Below are 6,000 nucleotides of genomic sequence, written 5' to 3'. Positions count from 1 at the left end.
CCAGAACCCACCGCCCCCTTTCCTGCACGCCCTCCAAAGAGGCAGCGCGGGGGTCAGTGCCCGTGAGTGTCCTGAGATCTAGGTGACAGGCAAGTCCCTCTATCAGAGACAATGAGATATGCAGGCATTTTTCCTCCAGTCGGACTTGGCTCCGCCAGTTTTGGAAGCCCAGCCTGGTATTTCCTCCCAGAATTAAGATCAGTAAGGTGGACAGACACAAAGAGGCTCTCCTAAGAGATTTGTGTGAAGCAATGTTGACTGGTACACGAATGTCTTCACGAATTCATTTCCAGGCCGGGTGTGATCCCATTCTCGCTGGCTGTATTCCTGACCTCCCACCCCCAAATCTTCTTACTGTACCCCCTTTTCCCTAGCCGGGTTTTCCAATCTGGAGTGTTAAAGATGTACAACTTCTGGTTCTGTGAAAGACCCTTCTTCCTTCATGCGTTTATTTGCCACATAGTTACGAAGCCTGGCTTGTAATCTCTGCTGTCTTCTCGGAATTCCAATCGAATAAGCACTAGTTTCTCCTCATAAAAGTGACTTTTTGGCCAGGGAAACTGACATGCAAACCCTAGTTTCTCGCAGGGGCAATTTCACGTAAATGCCCATGAAAAGTGCGGGTAGGAGGAAATGTTTATATCCCGTTAGGGTTGCTGGGAATGGTTTCCAATACATATATGGTTACGTATTCTTTGAATCCTCACGCAAGGATATTTTTCCATTGATCGTTTAAAGTGCACTTTTATTGACTTCAGAGAGGAAGGAAGCGGGAGAGAGAGAGATAGAAATTTCAGTGATGAGAGAGAGAATCCTTGATCGGCTGCCTCCTGTATGCCCCCTCCTGGGGATGGAGCCTGCAACCCGGCACGTGCCCTTGGCCAGAATCAAACCAGGGGTCGCACTGGGGACCCTTTAGTCCGCAGGCCGACGCTCTATCCACTGAGCCAAACCGCCCAGAGCTCCACTGATTTTTTGAGAGAAGGAAAGACGGAGATAAATATCAAATATCGCATCAATCGGTCCCCCCGTGCAGAGGCCGGGACCGGGGCCTCGGCCGGGGAGGACCCTGCAACTCGAGTGTGTGCCCTTGACCTGAATCGAACCCGCGACCCTTTTTTCCGCAAACCAGCTCTCTATCCACTGAGCCAATGGTCTAGATCTAAAACTCATCTTTTTGAAAGTGGATGGAATCAGTAGCCAGTGTTGCTTAGTGGTTAGAGCATCCGCTTGCCAGACAGACACGCACCTTAGGCAGGGTGGGCGGGTCACCGTCTCGGGAACCACAGTCCAGCAGTCTCTGGGGCCTCCCTTTACAAGACGGGGGCAGCAGGAGGTGCAGAAGCCAGAGTCGTGATTTCGGCCCGGGCGGGGACGGAATGATTGCCGCCGTGGCCTCCCTGGCCGAAGTTGTGGGGTATTTATTCGGGGTAGAATTTTTGGTGGCGTACGCAGGGCTTTCGCCGGGCCCTCAGCACCACGGACAGCGGCACGGCCTGTTATTCCTTGAATGGACTCAGGAAGACAGCAAAGGATCGTTTTAGCGGGGTAATGCCCTGATAGTGTCCTTTGAAGTCTCGTGTAAGGCGTATAAAGATCCGTAGACGTGTGCAGTATAATCAGCCACTCCCCTGAAGGAGAGGGCATATTTGTTCTACACGTTTCATTCTCGCATAGGATAAAATAAACTATCCGTATACCAATAGACGTTGGTAATGAGACACTGGTAGTGCATGAGTCTATAGGCACAGAAGCTACACCTTTCCCCGTGGTTGCTAGAAACGTTTCCCTACAGACATATCAGGCAGGGTGCTTGGGCCAGCTTAGAGGGAATCTGCCCCGCAGTTTCGGGGGCCTTCCTTTGCAGGGCTGGGGACAGGGGAGCTGCAGAACCCCGCCTTGCTGCTGTTGTGCAGGGTTCTTTGTTTTGGTTTGTTTTAATTTCTGGGTAGAATATTTGGTGAGGATCCCATGGCAGACAGTTTCACTTCCAGTGCCCCGAAAAACCAGGGCAGGAGGGGGCGACCACGTGCCTCAGGGGACATGACAAGTAGGAAGGGACCTTTTCCCAGAGGAGCAGGTGAGCTGGGAGGCGGTGACCATACCCACCGCCCCCTTTCCTGCACGCCCTCCAATGCGGCAGCGCGGGGGTCAGTGCCCGTGAGTGTCCTGAGATCTAGGTGACAGGCAAGTCCCTCTATCAGAGACAATGAGATATGCATGCATTTTTCCTCCAGTCGGAATTGGCTCCGCCAGTTTGGGAAGCCGAGCCGGGTATTTCCGCCCGGAATTAAGATCGGTCGGGTGGAAAGACACAAAGCGGCTCTCCTAAGAGGTTTGTGTGAGGCAATGTTGACTGGTGCACGGATGTCTTCACGAATTCATTTCCAGGCCGGGTGTGAGCCCATACTCTCTGGCTGTACTGGTGACCTCCCTCCCCCAAATCTTTTTTCTAGCTGAGCTTTCCAACCTGGAGTGTTAATGAGATGACATGGGATGTACACCTTCTGGTTCTGTGAAAGACCCTTCTTCCTTCATGCGTTTATTCGCCACGTAGTTACCAAGCCTGGCTTGTAATCTCTGCTGTCTTCTGGGAATTCGCAATCGAATAAGCACTAGTTTCTCCTCATAAAAGTGACTTTTTGGCTAGGGAAACTGACATGCAAACCCTAGTTTCTCGCAGGGGCAATTCCACGTAAATGCCCATGAAAAGTGCGGGTAGGAGGAAATGTTTATATCCCGTTAGGGTGGCTGGGAATGGTTTCAAATACATATATGGTTACGTATTCTTTGAATCCTCACGCAAGGATATTATTCCATTGATCTTTTAAAGTGTACTTTTATTGACTTCAGAGAGGAAGGAAGCGGGAGAGAGGGAGATAGAAATTTCAGTGATGAGAGAGAGAATCCTTGACCAGCTTCCTCTTGTATGCCCCCTACTGGGGATGGAGCCTGCAACCCGGCACGTGCCCTTGGCCAGAATCAAACCAGGGGTCGCACTGGGGACCCTTTATTCCCCAGGCCGACGCTCTGTCCACTGAGCCAAACCGCCCAGAGCTCCACTGATTTTTTGAGAGAAGGAAAGACGGAGATAAATATCAAATATCGCATCAATTGGTCCCCCGTGCAGAGGCCGGGACCGGGGCCTCGGTCGGGGAGGACCCTGCAACTCGAGTCTGTGCCCTTGGCTTGAATCGAACCCGTGACCCTTTTGTCCGCAAGCCAGCTCTCTATCCACTGAGCCAATGGTCTAGATCTAAAACTCATCTTTTTGAAAGTGGATTGAATCAGTAGCCGGTGTCGCTTAGTGGTTAGAGCATCCGCTTGCCAGACAGACACGCACCTTAGGCAGGGTGGGCGGGTCACCTTCACGGGAACCCCAGTCCAGCAGTCTCTGGGGCCTCCCTTTACAAGACGGGGGCAGCAGGAGGTGCAGAAGTCAGAGCCGTGACTTCGGCCCGGGCGGGGACGGAATGATTGCCACCGTGGCCTCCCTGGCCGAAGTTGTGGGGTATTTATTCGGGGTAGAATTTTTGGTGTGTACGCAGGGATTTCGCAGGGGCCTCAGCACCACGGACAGCGGCACGGCGTGTTATCCCTTGAATGGCCACAGGAGGACAGCAGAGGATCGTTTTAGCGGGGTAATGCCCTGATAGTGTCCTTTGAAGTCTCGTGTAAGGCGTATAAAGATCCGTAGACGTGTGCAGTATAATCAGCCACTCCCCTGAAGGAGAGGGCATATTTGTTCTACACGTTTCATTCTCGCGTAGGATAAAAGAAACTATCCGTATGCCAATAGACGTTGGTAATGAGACACTGGTAGTGTATGAGTGTATAGGCACAGAAGCAGCTACACCTTTTACCCGTGGTTGCTAGAAAGGTCTCCCTACAGACATATCTGGCAGGGTGCTTGGGCCAGCTTAGAGGGAAACTGCCCTGCAGTTTCGGGGGCCTTCCTTTGCAGGGCTGGGGACGGGGGAGCTGCAGAACCCCGCCTTGCTGCTGTTGTGCACGGTTCTTTGTTTTGGTTTGTTTTAATTTCTGGGTAGAATATTTGGTGAGGATCCCATGGCAGACAGTTTCACTTCCAGTGCCCCGAAAAACCAGGGCAGGAGGGGGCGACCACGTGCCTCAGGGGACATGACAAGTAGGAGGGGACCTTTTCCCAGAGGAGCAGGTGAGCTGGGAGGCGGTGACCAGAACCCAACCGCCCCCTTTCCTGCACGCCCTCCAAAGAGGCAGCGCGGGGGTCAGTGCCCGTGAGTGTCCTGAGATCTAGGTGACAGGCAAGTCCCTCTATTAGAGACAATGAGATATGCAGGCATTTTTCCTCCAGTCGGACTTGGCTCCGCCAGTTTTGGAAGCCCAGCCTGGTATTTCCTCCCAGAATTAAGATCAGTAAGGTGGACAGACACAAAGCGGCTCTCCTAAGAGATTTGTGTGAAGCAATGTTGACTGGTACACGAATGTCTTCACGAATTCATTTCCAGGCCGGGTGTGATCCCATTCTCGCTGGCTGTATTCCTGACCACCCACCCCCAAATCTTCTTACTGTACCCCCTTTTCCCTAGCCGGGTTTTCCAACCTGGAGTGTTAAAGATGTACACCTTCTGGTTCTGTGAAAGACCCTTCTTCCTTCATGCGTTTATTTGCCACATAGTTACGAAGCCTGGCTTGTAATCTCTGCTGTCTTCTCGGAATTCCAATCGAATAAGCACTAGTTTCTCCTCATAAAAGTGACTTTTTGGCCAGGGAAACTGACATGCAAACCCTAGTTTCTGGCAGGGGCAATTCCACGTAAATGCCCATGAAAAGTCGGGTAGGAGGAAATGTTTATATCCCGTTAGGGTTGCTGGGAATGGTTTCCAATACATATATGGTTACGTATTCTTTGAATCCTCACGCAAGGATATTTTTCCATTGATCGTTTAAAGTGCACTTTTATTGACTTCAGAGAGGAAGGAAGCAGGAGAGAGAGAGATAGAAATTTCAGTGATGAGAGAGAGAATCCTTGATCGGCTGCCTCCTGTATGCCCCCTCCTGGGGATGGAGCCTGCAACCCGGCACGTGCCCTTGGCCAGAATCAAACCAGGGGTCGCACTGGGGACCCTTTAGTCCGCAGGCCGACGCTCTGTCCACTGAGCCAAACCGCCCAGAGCTCCACTGATTTTTTGAGAGAAGGAAAGACGGAGATAAATATCAAATATCGCATCAATCGGTCCCCCCGTGCAGAGGCCGGGACCGGGGCCTCGGCCGGGGAGAACCCTGCAACTCGAGTGTGTGCCCTTGACCTGAATCGAACCCGCGACCCTTTTGTCCGCAAGCCAGCTCTCTATCCACTGAGCCAATGGTCTAGATCTAAAACTCATCTTTTTGAAAGTGGATGGAATCAGTAGCCAGTGTCGCTTAGTGGTTAGAGCATCCGCTTGCCAGACAGACACGCACCTTAGGCAGGGTGGGCGGGTCACCGTCACGGGAACCCCAGTCCAGCAGTCTCTGGGGCCTCCCTTTACAAGACGGGGGCAGCAGGAGGTGCCGAAGCCAGAGTCCTGATTTCGGCCCGGGCGGGGACGGAATGATTGCCGCCGTGGCCTCCCTGGCCGAAGTTGTGGGGTATTTATTCGAGGTAGAATTTTTGGTGGCGTACGCAGGGCTTTCGCCGGGCCCTCAGCACCACGGACAGCGGCACGGCCTGTTATTCCTTGAATGGACTCAGGAAGACAGCAAAGGATCGTTTTAGCGGGGTAATGCCCTGATAGTGTCCTTTGAAGTCTCGTGTAAGGCGTATAAAGATCCGTAGACGTGTGCAGTATAATCAGCCACTCCCCTGAAGGAGAGGGCATATTTGTTCTACACGTTTCATTCTCGCATAGGATAAAATAAACTATCCGTATGCCAATAGACGTTGGTAATGAGACACTGGTAGTGTATGAGTCTATAGGCACAGAAGCTACACCTTTCCCCGTGGTTGCTAGAAACGTTTCCCTACAGACATATCAG

This window comes from Plecotus auritus, assembly GCF_963455305.1.
Source record: "Plecotus auritus genome assembly, chromosome: 15".
NCBI lineage: Eukaryota > Metazoa > Chordata > Mammalia > Chiroptera > Vespertilionidae > Plecotus > Plecotus auritus.
This window is presented reverse-complemented; position numbering follows the sequence as displayed.